General features: G+C 46.6%; 1 non-coding gene and 1 pseudogene across 1 annotated transcript; both read left to right on the top strand.

The window, feature by feature from the left end:
• The first annotated feature begins 1,173 nt into the window (after positions 1-1,173).
• On the top strand, positions 1,174-1,245 carry TRNAS-GGA (transfer RNA serine (anticodon GGA)). Its single transcript has one exon. It is a non-coding gene; the product is annotated as a tRNA-Ser (tRNA).
• Positions 1,246-5,982: 4,737 nt separating this feature from the next.
• Positions 5,983-6,644, top strand: LOC138083572 (peroxiredoxin-2 pseudogene; annotated as a pseudogene).
• Positions 6,645-18,719: the final 12,075 nt, after the last annotated feature.

Genomic DNA, 18,719 nt, shown 5'->3' with positions numbered 1-18,719 from the left:
GAAGCCCCGCAAGGAGAAGCCAGAACACCGCAGCTAGAGAGTAGCCCCCACCAGCCACAGCTGGAGAAAATGAAGTAGCAACAAAGACCCAGCTCAGCCAAAAGTCAAGACGAAATCAGAGGAGGGGACCTGGCAGACCCTCTGGGTTCTTACAGTGAGTCGCGTGGACCCGTCTCTGCTTTCAGAAGCAGCTGTAGTGGTTAGTTCCGTGTGAGCTCAGGTGTACCTAGCACTAACTGACGAGATAGCCCATGACTGTCTACATATTCTGCCCCAGGACATTTCCCGGTGCCACAGGAACCTGCTAGACCCACAGACAAAGTATAGTCTGGAGCAAAGTCATCCAAAGGGGAATGGGGGTGGATGCTGATCCAGCCTTCCAGCCTTCAGATGCACCATTCTGGGAGGCGTTCTGTGGTTTCTCGGGAGTAGTTTCTCTGGCTAACTGGAGCCGCTGATGCCCACAGCAACCATCTAGATAATGACCCTTACGTGGCCTCTTCCTTCTCTGGTTCATTCTCCTCAGGCCCTCCTGGGATCATCTTCCAAATAAACTACCTTCACTCAATTCTTTGTCTCAGGCTCTGCTTTCAGATGAACTCAGGAGTCATTATTGGTATTCTCGGTACAGGGACTTAGATATCTTGGCACCTGGTCCTTCTAAGGAACTATGGCTGGGGATGGTTGTGAGTAGGAGAGAAGACTGCAGAGAACAGAGACAGGTAGAGTGGAGGACTTCCCTGGTGGTCCCCTGGCTGAGACTCCATGTTCCCAACGCAGGGGTCTCTGGTTTGATACCTGATCAGAGAACTAGATCCCATATGCTGCAACTAAGAATTCGCAAGCCACAGTGAAGACTCAGCCACAGTCAAATAAATAAACAAATATTAAAGAAAAAAAGGATGAAGGGGGAGAGAAAGAATCCAGAACTGGACAAGGCGGAAGAGGAAAGGCTTTGATGGAATGGGAAAGAGGGTGAATGGAGATCCTGGACCATCCAAAAGGGAGCACCGACCTTCACTCCAGGGAGGAGCCCAGGACTGAGGCTATGGTGACATATGGTCTGCCTCCCTGCTGTCCTCCTAATTCTTATTCTGATAGCTCTAATGATTCTCTGAGTCCCCGACAGAGGCAAGAGCAAGCAGTCATGGCTATTGCCTCCACTCCAGGGCTTCCCTGGTGGCTCAGAGGTTAAAGCGTCTGCCTGGAATGCAGGAGACCCAGGTTCGATCCCTGGGTCGGGAAGATCCCCTGGAGAAGGAAATGGCAACCCACTTCAGTACTCTTGCCTGGAGAATCCCATGGAGGGAGGAGCCTGGTAGGCTACAGTCCAAAGAGTCGGACACAACTGAGCAACTTCACTTTCACTTTCCAGAGATGATACATGACAAACACGAAAATTCTAAGGACAGAAGGGAGTGCATGGTCCAGGCCCTATGCCCAAGGATACCTAGTTCATTCCTACTCTTCCTTAGCCCCTTGTTTCCCTGCTTTTCTTGATACTCCCCGCTGCCCATGGGGCTTGCCCAGCAGCTCAGCGGTAAAGAATCCGCCTGCAATGCAGGAGACGCAGGAGACATGGGTTCAGTCCCTGGGTCGGGAAGATCCCCTGGAGGAGGGCATGGAAATCCACGTCAGTATTCTTGCCTGGAGAATCCCACAGACAGAGGAGCCTGGGGGGCTACAGTCCATGGGGTCGCAAAGAGTCAGACATGACTGAAGGGACTGAGCACCAGCTGGCCATAGGGTAGATTTTCATGGTAAATTAGAGGAAGGCAAAGGCCACTGTGGCTCTTCACTTTCCCCCTGTGGATTTGAGTCTCAGGTTCGGGAGTGGGGGCCCAGTCTCAATGCCAGGGTCACTTTTGAATCTTCACAGGATCACATTATTGTATCACTTTCCCTTTTCACCCTCTGGACTTCCCTGGTGACTCAGACGGTAAAGAATCCACCTGCAATGCAGGAGACCTGGGTTCAGAAGATCCTCTGGAGAAGGGAATGGCTACCCGCTCCAGTATTCTTACCAGGAAAATCCCACGGACAGAGGAGCCTGAAGGACTACTGTCCATGGGATTGCAAAGAGTTAGACAGGACTGAGCCTCATTTTCATCCTCTAATTTCTCCAGAGGAATAATTCCCTTCTTCTCACACTCCTTTAGAATGAGGTTCTAGATCTTGTTATTCATTCCCTAACCTTATGAAGAAAAATTATAGTTCATTAGGTGAACTTTCCTTGCAGTCCAGGGATTAAGCCTCCGAGCTCCCAGTGCAGGGGCCAGGTTCGATCCCTGGTCAGGGAACTAGATTCCGCTTGCTGCAACTAAGAGTTTGCATGCTGCAAAAAAAAAAAAAAAAAAAAAGATCCTATTTGCCACAACTAAGACCTGGTGCAGTCCAATAAAATTTTTTTGAAGTTACTTAGGAACAGGAGGTACCCTTTACCATGGATATCCCTATGGCTTTCACCCTTTACCAAGGGACTGTTGTGAGAACGCATGCCTTCAAACTATAGGCAGTTTACTGGATCTCCTTAGCTTTCACTTTTGTTTTGCAAAGAGCCTGAAAGTCAGAAATCAGTGAATAAGACCTTCTCCATTTCCACATCTCTCCTGTGCAAACCTTGTGCATTCACACAGCATTTCAGGATCCCTGGAATATGTTAGAGATTTCCAGAGTGCCCCATGATTATCTAGTTCTCCAAGGTATACTCAGATTCCCAGCCTGCCTCTTGCTAACTCCACTGAAAGCAGAGCCTCAGGGAGCTGCTACGTTGCCAGTGGATGGTTATTGTTTTGATAATGCCCTGGGAGCAGGGTTATTTTGTTCTGTTGCGCTGAAGTCTGAGTCAAATCAAACAGCCACAACTGCCTAAGAATAGAGATTTTCCAGGGAGCTTCAAGTTCAGACAAAATATTGACTGTGCTCTGGGGGTGTTGCTTTTCAATGAGCTCCACAAGAGGTCAGTCCTCTCCACTGGCTGAGAGACTGCTGGCTTTCTGTGGCTACCACCCTCCTGAGCTGGGGAGTGAGGGGCTGGAAAGAGTATCCCATTCACAAAATACCACTGATTCCATTTTCTAAGCACAGTCCTGTCGTTTCTCTCAGATAGATGATTTTCAGTTTGCTCTGTGGCTTTGGTTAGTTTCCCAAGTTCTGAAAAGGTTGATGTTCGTTGTTTTGCTTGTATTTTCACTGGTTTTTTGTGGGAGAGTTTGTTCACTGAGGTCCTCACTCTGTCATTCTGGAAGCTGATCTCCAGGCAAGCTCATTCCTAAACATGGTTCGTTCTCACATATCCCCCACCTCTCAGCAGAGTCTTTACTTAGAGTTTGTCCTGCTTCCATCAGACTTAGAGTCAGTTGTGATTTAAACTTATTCTGGTGTGGACTATTTCAGTTATCCTTAAGGTGTACAGTTCTCTTAAATGGAACTTCCAGAAGTCATTGTGTTAGTGGAAGCACACTGATTGAAACTGCCCTCCCTGACCAGGCATCAGCTATTTGCATGAGTTGTTTTACTACAGGAGATGCTGGTAAGGAACACGGAACTAATAAGCCACCACCAACCAGAAGAGTTCAGGAAAGGCCAAAAGGAGACACCACATGTCCGACCACCTCCCGGAATCCTTCTCTCTGGCATCCATCTTGGCTGAAGAAGGTGTGCACCACCAAGAAGGACTCTGAGTCAGAATGATTGGCTAAAGACAACACAGAAACTAATCCCATCACCATAAAACCCGAGACTGAAAGCCATGTAGCAGAGCAGTTCTCCTGGGTTCCCTTACCCTGCTGCTCTCCACCCGGGTGCCCTTTCCCAATAAAATCTCTTGCTTTGTCAGCACATGTGTCTCCTCAGACAGTTCACTTCTGAGTGTTAGAGAAGAGCCCGGTTTCGGGCCCTGGAAGGGGTCCTGCTTCCCGCAACAATTGGAACGTATTCATCAGATCATCCCACTTCCCTGGCAATCCAGTGGCTAAGAATCTACCTGTCCAAAAAGAAAAAAAGAATCTGCCTGCCAATGCAGGAGACACAAGTTTGATCCCTGGTCTGGGAAGATCCCACATGCGAGAAGCAACGAGGCTGGTGCACTGCAGCTTCTGAAGCCCAAGCTCCCTAGAGCCTGCACTCCACAGTAAGAAAGAAGCTACCAGAACAAAAAGAAGCCTGTGCGCCTCAACAAAGAGTAGCCCCTGCCACTAGAGAAAGCCCACGTGCAGCAACAGAGAGGCAGGGAAGCACACCACCCCCCCCCCCCCGAAAAAAAATAAAACATCCCACTAGCCTGCTGCGCAGCAGAAGACTGCTTACTGAAACAGCACCCTAGGCAGAAGGTGATAACTTGAGAACTGTCAAGTTCCCTGCACAAGTGCCCTGGCTGGAACAAATCCCAGTAGCTTCTTCCTGTCCTCATTTTTATCCAGCTTGTCATCCAGGGTGTGTTCTTGATCCACCATTGCTAACTATGGGGAAGGAAATGCATGGTGGGCTATTTGGGAGGAGGCGCTAATCTCTCCTACTTAGCTCTGGACCTTTTGCCTGGTATTAGTGGAGCCAATCAATATATCTTATCTCCAGACGTCTCAGTCCTTCCCCTAAGAATCAGTTCAGATTGTTTCCACGCCATTCGTGACTTTACTACTGGGACACGAACCATGCCTTTTTGGGATCCCAGTTGATAATCTGACAAAAGTTTTCTGTCATTAGTGAGTTTTTGTTAACCTCCAATGATTGAATGTGAGTGAAAGAAATATACACCAACTCCTCTATCTCCATGTAATTGATTTAAATAAAGGAATATTAACATCAATGATGAAAACACATGTCATTGATGAAACAAGGGAAGGGCGACATGGATATATACCACAGTCATTTCTGCTGGATGATTGTCACCTGGGACTCAATTTAAGACTAAAACCTACACCTTTCATTTCTGAGAGATTAGTGTAGTATCATGAAAACTGAATAGAGGAAATCCTAGCAGATCCTCACTAATACCGACTAAACAGAGAAATACAGTCTCCTAGAAAAGGCAGTTTGTGTGTGTGTGTGGTTTTGTTTTTTTTTTTTAGAGATGGGGCCATTTCTACATGGAATTTCTTTTAATGCTATAGATTAATAGCACCTGCACATAGTTGAGGAACGAAAAGGAGGCCATGAAAACAGAAAAACCTGTGGAGAAGTCTTTCCCTGACTGTACATCCCATTAAAGCAAGAAGCTCATCTCAGGGCTGAGAGAAGTTCCCTTATATTTAGGCGCAACTGACCCCATGAGGAAATTCAACTTACAAAACAACCAGGAAGGAAGCCAGACACATGAACCTGAAGCAGAAGCCGAGCCAAACAAGAGAATAGATCCCCAAAACTATTACCTGGAACAGAAATTTGAACAAACAATAGATAAAAGTCTACCTGGAGGAACTTCTAGACGAGACAACCTATGACTCTAACTTCCTCTCAATTCTGTGCAGAAAACTGACATTCTGAACTTATTATTTAAACCCACATAATGAAGGACTCCAAGAGCAGCCAGGTAAATAGTGAGAGACCCAAAGAAAATAAACGCAGAATATTTATAGTCAATTATCAAATCCTTCTAAATCAGAGGTTGGCAAAGTTTTTCTTATAGGGCCAGATGGATAAACATTTTTGGCTTTGTGGGCCAAGAGACACAGTGAAAGCTCTTATTATTTAAAAATGTAATCATTAAAATGTAAAAACTATTTTTAACCTGTGGGCTGTTAAAAACAAAATTAGCCCCTGGCCAGATATGGCCCATGGGCTGTAGTTTGCTGGTCTAGACTTGTTGATATTGTTTAGTCGCTAAGTCGTGTCCGATTCTTTTGTGATGCTATGGACTGCCGCCCGCCAGGCTCCTCCGTTCATGGGATTTCCCAGGCAAGAATACTGGAGTGGGGGCCTTGTCAAAAGGACTCAGCCCATCTCAGAGTCCATGCACCCTCCCTTGCCCACGCAGCTTTAGTCATGGCATCTGGCAACGCGCGTATTGGAAAACCCGCCCTGGAATTCCAGGCTCCCCCAGTGGTGGATGGTGCCTTCACGAAGGTGACGCTTTCTGACTACAAAGGAAAATACAGGGCCTGCTTTTTCTCCCATCTGCAATTTACCTTTGTGTGCCCCACGGAGATCATCGCTTTCAGCAACATGCTACGGAGTTGCAGAAGGTGAACTGCAAAGTGCTGAGCATCTCCGTGGACTCTCAGTTCACTCACTTGGCTTGGATCAACACCCCCCAGAAGGAGGGAGGCTTGGGCCCCCGAACATCCCCCTGCTGGCCCATGTAACCAGAAACTTGTCCCATGATTATGGTCCCAAGGAAGACGGAGGCATTGCCTACAGGGGCCTCTTTATCATCGATGGCAAGGGTGATCCCCAGATCACCCGCAGTGATTTGCCTGTTGGGTACGCCATGGATGAGGCTCTGCGGCTGGTCCAGGCCTTACAGTTCACAGGGGAACACGAGGAAGTCTGTCCCGCTGGCTGGGTGCCAGGCAGTCACACAGTCAAGCCCAGCGTGAACCACAACAACGGAATCTTTCTCTGAACACAACCAGGCTGGCAGATGGGTGGCAAGCTTGGGCTCTTGGCCACCATCTGTGCCCCTACCTGTGTGTACCCCTTACTGACCCAGGAAAGGTCAGACCTGCCTCTTTAGACTCGACAGTCCAAGATGGAAGAGGGGCTAAGCCAAGGCCTTCTTAACCTCCTAGCTGAGAGCTAGGTGAATGGTGACCCCTTCTTTGGAGCCCACATAACTGGGAACAGGCCTAGAGGTGATTAATAAAGTATTAGTGCGTGCATGTGTGCTAAGTTGCTTCAGTCGTGTCTGACCCTTTGCAACCCCATGGACTGTAGCCCACCAGGCTCCTCTGTCCACGGGATTCTCCAGGCAAGAGTACTAGACTGGGCCATTTCCTATTCCAGGGGATTTTCTAACCCATGTCTTCTGCACTGGAAGGCGAATTCTTTACCACTGAACCACTAGGGAAGCCCGATCTAGACTTATCCTCACTCAAATATGAATAATGAGGAAAATCACCGGATCTGTGACTTATGAAACACAGCAGAAAAAGATAGATACAGCATACAGAGAGAGAGATATTAGCAAAGATAGTTTAGGTCATGTCAGAAATCCAATTTAAACTATCTTCAGGGAAAAAGGATTAGTGGCTCAAATAACTGAGCAGCGCTGGTGGGTCAAAAGGGGGAGCAAAGTGATCTTTCCCGTCCGTCTCTCTTGTCAGCTCTTCTCTGTGGTTCGGCTGCTTTCAATCTGCAGATGTCAAAGAAATATATTGGAAATCTGGATTAAGCAAACGATTTGGGAAAAATAAAAATAAGTAAAACTGACCAATAAATACCTGTATAGATGCATAACATGAAAGTGACTTAAAAACTGGTGAAGAGAGGATTCCCAGTGGTCCAGTGGGTAGGACTCCGAGCTTCCACAGCAGGGGGCTTAGTTCCTGGTGGGAGAACTAAGATCCTGCATGCTCTGTGACACCTCTAAATAAAAGCAAAGAAAGGTAAGTGCCAACATTGAATAGTTAAGGTTGGGGCTGGAATGTTCTGGACTTGTCAGCCAGCCCGCGCCAGCGTCAAAAAAGCAAAAAAAGAAGTTTAAAAACTAGTTAAAAAAAAAAACTAATGAGTAAGCTGTGGGTTTGAGAGGGCTTGAGGTGCGTGGGGGAAGCTTGGAAAGGGAGAGAGGATGGAAGAGGAGGAGAATCAACTAAGGACAAGGAAGGGGGTTCTTGAGTATTATTCTGGGTGTACAGCTCCAGAAATTTGAGGCAGTACTTATCCTTGTAGCATGCCTCATCATTCTTGGTATAGGGGCAGAGAAGACAGCACCAGATTTGTTCTCAAGATGGTGTTGGATGTCAGTCAATTCATAGCTCAGTTGGTAAAGAATGCTCCTGCAATGCAGGAGACCCCGGTTAGATTCCTGGGTTGGGAAGATCCCCTGGTGAAGGGATAGGCTACCCACTCCAGTATTCTTGGGCTTCTCTTGTGGCTCAGCTGGTAAAGAATCCACCTGCAATTTGGGAGACCTGGGTTCAATCCCTGGGTTGGGAAGATTCTTCTGGAGAAGGGAAAGGCTATCTACTCCAATATTCTGGCCTAGAGGATTCCATGGACTATAGTCCATGGGGTCTCAATGAGTCGGACTCGACTGAGCAACTTTCACTTTCCGATAGTAAAACAGGGCAGGACCATATGGTCCTTGCCCACCCGATCCCCCCACTGCCATCCACAGTAATCTTCTGCCTGCCTTTTGCCTGTGAAAAACTGCAGTTATAAAAAAATAAGTTTAATCAGAGAAGTGAGAAATGCCGAAACAAAGGAAAACAGTCCAAAGAGACTATATAATAATAATGCAGTCATTAAGCAGAGTCAAGGACCTTTAATATTTTCTCAAGGCCTATAGATAATACTCTGAGCCATACCCTGTGACTTGTCTCATAGCTGTCTTACAGATACCAAAATACCAGGTGGAGAAGTTAACTGCATGGTGACCAGACAGTGCCCAGGACTTGAGCTGCCACAATTCTGAGAACTGACTGCAAAGAAATGGGAACAAGTGTGCCCTGGAACTGAAGATTCACTGTACCTACAACAACCAAGATAATGTTGGTCAGACCACTGATGACCAATTTGAAGATGTAGAGATGACTGTATTCTTTCTGCCTGTAATCCTCCCACTCTGTCTATAAAAATCAGTTCACCCCCTGATTGTAGGGCCGGGGGAGCGGTGTCAGCCTTTGGACAGGGTGGGTCATTCTCCCTCCCAGTTGCCAGCATCTGAAATAAAGCAAACTTTCCTTTCCAGTGACCTGGCCTGTTTACTGGCTTTTGAGTGACAAGCAGGCCTGTATACCACCCCCCCACACACACCTTTCAGTGACAACAGAAGAAGGAAGGGACGCGGGAAGTGAGAGTGCTCCTGAAGGGCCAGTTGAGGTGATAAACCAGGGAGGTCAGACTACAGAACAAGGGAAGTTTGGCAGTAATGGAGCTGATGAGTTGAGAAAAGAAAGATCAAGAACCTACATGTCTTCAGAAATTTACACAACATCGTAAATCAACTATACTTCAACAAAATAAAAGAATCCCTATGCCTTTTTTGGGTCAATCAAACCTCAAAGCTGGCAAAAAAAAGAACCTACAGGACTCTGTACTATCTCAAAACAATAATAAAAGCTAGGGTTTGGAAGTCAAAGATCTCCATTTCATTTTTCATTTTATTATTATTTTTACTTAACATTCAGCCACACTTCGCAGCTTACAGGATCTTAGTTCCCCAACCACAGGGTTGGACCCGGGCCCCTGGAAGTGCAGACTCCTAACCACTGGACTGCCAAGGGATCCCCCAAAGATTCCTAACAGGGAGCAGTTTCTTGCATGGTCATGGGTGAGTCCGCTTGACCTGGAGTGAAACTATATATCACTTGAGTTGCATAAGTCACTGAAGTGTGGCTCATAACCATGAGGTTTCACGTCTCTTTCAAGGGAAGATGACGTTATCAGGGTGCTGGCAAGGACGGGGGTTAGCAGTAGACAGGAGCCAGGGGCTACAAGCTCTTGTAAATGTAGACTAGAACCATAAACCGGTGGATGAGAAGGAAAAGTGGTGGAGGAATTTTTACCCATCTGAGAGGAGTATTGGTTTAGTAATAATGGAAATTAAAAAAAAAAAAAGAGAACTCCCTCTAGCCCCTACAATGTATGGATTGTGGGAGGTTATGAGCCACCTAACTTCAGAAGAGCTGTCCCAGAAGTAGGATTTTCAAGAGAAAATGAGAAGGGAGGGAGGAAAGATTATAGAGGAGAAAAGAATGTAGAGGAGTTCGTTTATAATGGGAGTAAATATCCAGAAGGCACAGCAGAAAAATATTTTGGGGAAGGGAGCGTGGGAGGATGAGTCAGGAAAGAGCGAGTAAAGTGGCGTTGGCCTGAAAGTGCAGGAGAGGAAAAGAAAAGTATGGGGACTGCCCTGGCAGTCCGTCCAGTGGTTAAGACTTCATCTTCCAGTGAGTGGTGTGAGTTCCATCCCTGGTCAGGGAGCTAACATCCCACGTGCCTCGGGGCCAAAAATAAAACCCCAAACATATTATAAAACAAAAGCAATATTGTTATAAATTCAATAAAGATAATTTTTAAATGGTCCACATCAAAAAAAAAAATTCTAAGAAGGAAAGAGAGGGAGATACAGAAGTTAAAAGATGAGCTGTCCATATTTGGGGTAAAACCCAAGAAAGATAAGTGAGTTCAGTTGTCTTCTGCATGAAACTCTAGTGTCCTGTTCGGTACCTCTGATATTCTGAGTATAGCTAGTTTCAGATCAGGTCTCAGTGGATTCTGTATCATGACATGCAGGCTGGGGAGCTGGGTGATCGTGTTGGAGCAGGTCTAGTTTGGCTCTATTGCTCAGTAACGTCCAAGCCATTGTCGACAGTACGTATTCATGTGTATTCATTTCTTGTCCAATGAAACAGGGACTAGGTGTGACCAAAGAAAGTAGATGAAGTCGCCAAAGGACTGAAAAGCCTAGAAAATCTCAGCTATTCTTCCTTCCCTTCCCATTTCAAGAGTCAGAAAACTGGGAGATGGGGTGGGGCTGAGATTCGCCTGGCTCAGAACAGGAGGGGCTGAGTGACTAGCCTTTCATCTTGAATTGGATACAAAGGTATGTCTGTTGAAAGGGAGGTGGGGAAGGAACTTCCCTGGTGGTCCGCTGGCTAGGACCCCATCCTCCCAACACAGGGAGCCCAGGTTCGATCCCTGGTCAGGGAACTAGATCCCCACATGCCCCAGCAAAGATTCTGCATACTGCAACTAAAGATCCTTCATGCCTCATCTAAGGCCTGGCACTGCCAAATAAATAAGCAAGTGTTTAAAAAAAGAAAAGGAGGTGGGGAAGAGAGGAAGAATTCTTCATACTCCGTCCCATGGAACATGTCCCAAAAAAGTCACTCACTGAAATGTCTGTATGAGATTCAAGCTTCTGAAATGAAGACGGGGAAATCAATCCATTGACAGATGAGGTGGAGGAAAATATCTTTCTTTTAAACAGAGACTCCCCCTGGTCCCCCTCACTCCCTACCATCATCTCCATCCAGTTACCCAACAGTTCCGACATAGTCTCATTTTCACTCCATCTTCTGAATATTTTCTCAGGTCTAATCTCCATGACACTGTCACTTGTCTTCGGGGATTTTACCTTTTTGTACTGTATTTGTTAACTAATTTGTTTCCTCCTCTCTCTTTACTGTTCTTCCCTACTATGAGTTTCCTTGTGGCTCAGCTGGTAAAGAATCCGTCTGCAATACAGGGGACCTGGGTTCGATCCCTGGGTTGGGAAAGATCCCCTGGAGGAAGGAAAGGCTACCCACTCCAATATTCTGGCCTGAAGAATTCCATGGATTGTACCGTTCACGGGATCCTAAAGAGTCAGACAGGACTGAGGTGGAGGAAAATGTCTTTCTTTTAAACAGAGACTCTTTCACTTTCACTTTCTCTTTACTATGCTGCAGTAGAAAAAGTGGTGAATAGGATTACCCTTAACTACTCAGAACTGGGTGTTAAATAACACCTCAAAAACTGAAGGTAAAGCCCTGTTAGGGAGATTGATAGATCCCAAAGTTGGGAAGTGTGTGTGTGTGTTAGTCGCTAAGTCAAGGTTCAGTGTATAATACTTTGTTTAGAAATAATCTTTTTCCATCTAAAATTTGGGAAATAGGGAAACTTTGATGACCTCAAGCAAAAAAAAAAAAATTTTTTTTTTTTGTTTTCTTTTTTTTTGGCTGTGCCTAGAGAAGGCAATGGCAACACACTTCAGTACTCTTGCTTGGAAAACCCCATGGGCAGAGGAGCCTGGTAGGCTGCAGTCCATGGGGTCGCTACCACTCAGACAGGACTTCACTTTCACTTTTCACTTTCATGCATTGGAGAAGGAAATGGCAACCCACTCTAGTGTTCTTGCCTGGAGAATCCCAGGGACGGAGGAGCCTGGTGGGCTGCTGTCTGTGGGGTCGCACAGAGTCGGACACGACTGAAGTGACTTAGCAGCAGCAGCAGCAGTGGCTTGTGGTGGCTCAGATGGTAAACTGTCTGCCTGCAACTCGGGAGACCCGGGTTCGATCCCTGGGTTGGGAAGATCGCCTGGAGAAGGAAACGGCAACCCACTCCAGTACTCCTGCCTGGAGAATCCCAGTGATGGAGGAGTCTGGTAGGCTACAGTCCATGGGGTCGCTATGAGTCGGACACGACTGAGTGACTTCACTTTCACTTTCAGTGGCTTGTAGGATCTTAGTTCCTCTGCCAGGGATGGAACCCAGGCCCTGGCAGTGAAAGCGCCAAGTCCTAAGCACTGGTTCGCTAGGGAATTCCTCACTTCAAACAAAATTTTAACTTCAGATTTTTGTCTGTTAAAGGATGTATTACTATTCACCTTTGCAGAGCTATTATATTAACCCTATGGTATACTAGGGATCTAGCATGAAATAGGCCTTCAACAAATAGTAACCATTATTATGGGCTTACCAGGTGGGTCAGTGGTTAAGAATCTGCCTGCAGGCTTGGCCCTTTCCAAAGCAGATGCTTCTAGTTACCAGCCACAGGAAAAGCTTAATACAATCTTAATCTTTCTTCCACTGCACCACATAACTTTCTGGTCAGATTGTCTGGATGAAGGAATTGAAAAATGTTCCTTTAATCAGTAACAAAATAAATTGACTTTTTGGGTTACGAGAAGGGCTAATTAGAAAGTCATAAGCCTGCACCTAATATTTACAGCTCCTTATCCCATCAATCTCTCCCTTGCTCTCAGCTGATTTCACTTCTATTTCACTGAGAAGGTATAGGCCAATGGTCAGTAAATTCCTCAGCCTCCTGTGCTGTGCTGTGCTTAGTTGTTCAGGTCGTGTCCAACTTTTTACGATCCCATAGACTGTAGCCCATCAGGCTCCTCTGTCCATGGGGATTCTCCAGGCAAGAATACTGGAGTGGGTTGCCATGCCCTCCTTCAGAGGCTCTACCCAACCCAAGGATTGAACCGAAGTCTCCCTCATGGCAGATTCTTCACCAGCTGAGCCACCAGGGAATCCCAAGAGCACTTGAGAGGGTGGCCTATCCCTTCTACAGTGGATCTTTCCAACCCAGGAATTGAACAAGGGTCTCCAGCATTGCCGGCGGATTCTTTACCAGCTGAGCTATCAGGGAAGCCCCCCTCAGCCTCCCATCGCCCTCCAAACCTACACATTTGCCTGCCTTTTCCTTATGTCCTCAGTGATGAAGCTGTTTTGCTTCTAAGGTGATTCTCTTTACTTCCATGCTGAATCAATGGCTCTCAGGTATGATCCCCGGACAGGGAGCATCAGCAGCACCTTGGAGCTTATTAGAAATGCAAATCCTTGTGCCCCATTCCAGAAGTACTGAAGCAGAAACTCTGGGAATGGGTCCCAGAAACCTGTTTTAGCAAGCCCACAAGGTGTTTCTGATGCACCCTTCAGTTTGAGAACCACTGCTCTAAATTCTTACTATTCAAAGTGGAGCCCATGACGCATCATTGGCATCACCTGGGAGCTTGTTAGACCTGTTGGCTCAATCCCACCGTTGAGTCCAAGATCCCCAGGTGAATAATAAAGTTTGAGAAACACTGCTGTAGATAGCATTCTCTTCTCAGGGGCCATCCACACTCCCCCTCTCTCTATCACTTATTACCCTCTTTTGGGTATCTCCTGTCAGCATTAAAAAAAAAATTATTTATGTTTCTTTATTTATTTTTGGCTGTGCTAGGTCTTCATTGCTGCATGAAGACTTCCTCTAGTTGTGGTGAGTGGGGGCTCCTCTCTAGTTTCGGGGCACGTGCTTTTTAAAAAAAAAAACACACTTTTTCTTTTGTGTTGTGGGTAGAGCTGATTAACAGGGTTGGAATAGTTTCAGGTGAACAGTGAAGGAACTCGGCCATACATATACATGTGTCCATTCTCCCCCAGCACCTACCGTCACCACCAACTGTGGAAAATTCTGAAAGAGATGGGAATACCAGACCCCTGACCTGCCTCTTGAGAAATCTGTATGCAGGTCAGGAAGCAACAGTTAGAACTGGACATGGAACAACAGAGTGGTTCCAAATAGGAAAAGGAGTATGTCAAGGCTGTATATTGTCACCCTGCTTATTTAACTTATATGCAGAGAACATCATGTGAAATGCTGGGCTGGATGAAGCACAAGCTGGAGTCAAGATTGCCAGGAGAAATATCAATAACCTCAAATATGAAGATGACACCTTATGGCAGAAAGTGAAGAAGAACTATAGAGCCTGCTGATGAAAGTGAAAGAGGACAGTGAAAAAGTTGGCTTAAAGCTCAACATTCAGAAAACTAAGATCATGGCAACCGGTCCCATCACTTCATGGGAAATAGATAGGGAAACAGTGGCAGACTCTATTTTGCGGGGCTCCAAAATCACTGCAGATGGTGACTGCAGCCATGAAATTAAAAGACACTTACTCCTTGGAAGAAAAGTTATGACCAACCTAGACAGTATATTCAAAAGCAGAGACATTACTTTGCCAACGGAGGTCCTATAGTCAAAGCTATGGTTTTTCCAGTAGTCACGTATGGATATGAGAGTTGGACTATAAAGAAAGCTGAGTGCCAAATAATTGATGCTTTTGAACTGTAGTGTTGGAGAAGACTCTTGAGGGTCCCTTGGACTGCAAGGAGATCCAACCAGTCCATCCTAAAGGAAATCAGTCCTGAATATTCAATGGAAGGACTGATACTGAAGCTAAAACTGCAATCCTTTGGCCACCTCATGCGAAGAACTGACTCATTAGAAAAGACCCTGATGCTGGGAAAGATTGAAGGCGGGAGGAGAAGGGGACGACAGAGGATGAGATGGTTGGATGGCATCACCGACTCGACGGACGTGAGTTTGAGTGAACTCCGGGAGTTGGTGATGGACAGGAAGGGCTGGTGATCTGCAGTTCATGGAGTCGCAAAGAACTGGACATGACTGAGCGACTGAAATGAACCGATTCTCCCCCACACTGCTTCTCACTGTGGTGGCTTCTCCTGCTGTGGAGCACGGGCTCTAGGTGCTCGGGCTGTGGAGCACGGGCGCTAGGTGCTCGGGCTGTGGAGCACGGGCTCTAGGTGCTCGGGCTTCCATAGCTGCAGCACTCAGGCTCAGTAGTGCGGCTCTTGGGCTCTAGAGTGTGGGTGGTCTCATAGTAGCGGCACATGGGCTTACCTACCCTGAGGCATGTGGGATCTTCCTGGACCAGGGATCGAACCCTCAACCCCTGCACTGGCAGGTGGATTCTTATCCACTGTACCATCAGGGAAGTCCCATGTTTGTCTTAACATCCTCCTCCTTTGGCAGTGGTGAAGAATCCGCCCATCAGTGCAAGAGATGTAAGAGGCTTGGCTCCCATCCCTGGGTGGGGAAGATCCCCTGGGAAAGGAAATGGCAACCCACTCCAGCATTCTTGCCTGGACAACCCCATGGACAGAGGATCCTGACAGGCTACAGTCCATGGGGTCACGAAGAGTTGGACGTGACCGAGCATAAGAGCATATGGAAACACCTGTTTCTCTGACCACTCATTACCAGCCCTCCCATACCCAGGCTGGGTGCTTCAGAGAAGTGAGCCTACTTGGTCTAAAGCAGGGTTCCCAGTCTCAACACTCTCGACATTTTGTTTTTATATTTTTGGCTGTGCCTTGAGGCTTGCGAGATCTCAGTTCCCTGATCAGGGATTGAATCCATGTCACTTGCAGTGAAAGTACAGAGTCCTAACCGCTGGGCCACCATGGAATTCCCCAACACTCTTGACATTTTGGACAGGATAATTCTTTGTTCTGGAGCTTTGGTAGGGAGGGGGAGGTCCTGTGCATTGCAAGATGTTTAGAAGCATCCCTGATCTCTACCCAACTAGCATTAGATGCCAGTAGCACCCCTTTATTCCAGCTGTGACAACCAGAAATGTCTCGAGATATTGCCCAAAGTCTCCTCAGAGAAGACTGCCTTGTCGTTAAGAGCCACTAATCTAAAAGTGATTGCAGACTTCCTCGGTGTTCTAGAGGTTCAGAATCCACCTGCCAATGCAGAGGACACGGGTTCAGTCCCTGGTGCAGGATGATCCCACATACCCGAGGACAACAAAGATGACAAGCCACGATCACTGAAACCCGTATGACCTAGAACTCTGCAACAGTAGAAGCAACCACAATGAGAAGCTGAGCCCTGCAGCTAGAGAGGAGCCCTGGCTCACTGACACTAGAGAAAGCCCTTGCTCAGCAACAAAGACCTAGTGCAGCCAGAAATAAATTTTAAAAAAATTTTAATATTTATTTATTTTTTAGGCTACATCAGGTCTTCTGTGGCATGCGAACTCTTAGTTGCGGCATATGGTAATCTAGTTCCCTGACCAGGGATCAAATCCGAGCCTCCTGCGTTGGGAACACAGAGTCTTATCCACTGGACCACCAGGGAAGTCCCCAGATATTTTTAAAATGAAACATTTCTAAAAGTAAAGGTTAATCTCACGTAAGCTACTTCAAATGAGCACCAAGAGAGGTTTGCTGAAGATTTCTGTGAAATCTTCACTTGAGAAAGAGTTGTGGAAAGTCATTCTTCTCTCACCACCCTGGGGAAGCATGCAATGTGGACTTCCTTATAACTCGGAATGAAGAAAGCGAAGGGTCTCATCACATCACTGAATCACCGGATCAACCAGGCCTAATGTCTGTCCTTCCTCTGGATTTAATTTTGAATAATAAACCTTCTAAATGCGCTTACTCATCTTGTTGACTTCTGTTTGTCCCCTTCCTTTGTATCTGTTTTTTGTGTGTGTCTCAGTCTGTTTCCTTTAGTGTGACATTCTGTTTGCACTGCTGGGTTGGTTTTCTACTTCAGTTTCCCAGCAGATACTAACTTTAACTCTTTCTCCACTTAACAGAAAAAACAAAAAAAGTATTTATTTCTTTATTTAGCTGTGCTGGATCTTAGTTGCTAAACTCAGGATCTCTGATTTTCATTGTGGCTTGCAGGATTATTCGTTGTGGCATGTGAGATCTAGCTCCCCTGATCAGGGATCAAACCCAGGCCCCCTGCTTTGGGAACATGGAGTCTTAGCCACTGGACCACAGGGAAGTCCCTCTCCATGTTTTTCAGGAAGGCTAGTTATCTCATCATGGTCACGGTGACTCCCAACTCTAGGCCTTAACCTGAAACCTCAGAGACGACTCTCTGCACAGCTGAGGGGCACCTGGAACACACAAGTCGGAACAGAGGTCTGACTGGGCTCCAGAACGCTCTTTCACTGCTCCTCAGGCTCATTGGTGCCCTCTGCTGATACTAGGTCAGGAGGCTGCACCGCTCCAACCTAAAACCGATTTTCTCTGGAGTTATAAGACCTTCACTCGAACCTGTAGAAGTGGAATTGAGAAATAGAAGCAGGAAGTCCAAAAATTTGGGGCTCTTGGAATCAAAAGAACGTGTCGGTTCGAAAGGCTTAGATGAACATTTTGGGGATATGTGGTCTAGTCTATTTGATTCTCTTCTCTAGCCACAGTGCCTTGAACAGCCTTAGTCCAAGGTAAGAATGTAAAACATATTTGCTGAATGACTGTGTGCTGATGAGCAAACAAAGGACTGGTCTGCGGAGAAAGGCATAGTTGACACCCTTTATGCTCCTAGATAGATAAAAAGAACAATTCTCTTGGTTCCTGACAAGTCCCTATTCAAGGTCCTGCCTTCAGGTTCCACGAGATATTCCTGTATTTGTATAACAAATCTGTAACTGAGCAAGACCCGAGGGGGTCTTCCCAGGACAGATCCCCCGCATACCCTCTCCCTGCCTCTTGTCTGTAGGAAACTTCAGCCTTCTAGGTCTTCTCTGAGTTTCAAAGCTTAAATTTAATCAGAGAAGTGAGGACTTCCCTGGTGGTTCAGTGGTTAAGAATCTGCCAGCCAATGCAGGGGACATTGGTTTGATCCCTGGTCCGGGAAGATCCCACATGCTGCGGAGCAAATAAGCCTGTGCACCACATTTATCGAAGCCCGCCCACCTAGAGCCTGTGCTCGGCAACAAGAAAAACAACCGAAATGAGAAGCCCAGACACCGAAGCTAGAGGGCAGCCCCCACTCACCGAGACTAGAGAAAGCCCACGCACAGCACCAAAGACCCTGTGCAGCCAGAAACAAATAAATAAAAATAATTTCAAAAAATCAGAGAAGTGAGAAAATGCAAAAGGAAGGAAAACAAGCAAGGCAAAATAATAGTACTTTAGCCATTAAATGAGTCAAGAACTTTTAGTTCCTCCTCAAGGACTATGGATAATATTCTGAGTCATGTCCTTTGAACTGTTTTGCAGAGACTGGAACCCCACCCGGTGCAAAAAGTTAACTGTATGCTGCCTACAGGGCTTCCCTGGTAGCTCAGCTGGGAAAGAATCTGCCTCAATTCAGGAGACCCCAGTTCGATTCTTGGCTGGGGAAGATCTCCTGGAGAAGGGATAGGTTATCTGCTCCAGTATTCATGGGCTTCCCTCCTGGCTCAGACAGTAAAGAATCCCCCTGCCATGCGGAAGACCTGAGTTCAATCCCTGGGTTGGGAAGATCCTCTGGAGGAGTACATGGTAGCTCACTCCAGTATTCTTGCCTGGAGAATCTCCATGGACAGAGCA

Source organism: Capricornis sumatraensis, chromosome 8 (genome assembly GCF_032405125.1).
Source record: "Capricornis sumatraensis isolate serow.1 chromosome 8, serow.2, whole genome shotgun sequence".
NCBI classification, from domain to species: domain Eukaryota; kingdom Metazoa; phylum Chordata; class Mammalia; order Artiodactyla; family Bovidae; genus Capricornis; species Capricornis sumatraensis.
This window is presented reverse-complemented; position numbering and strand designations above follow the sequence as displayed.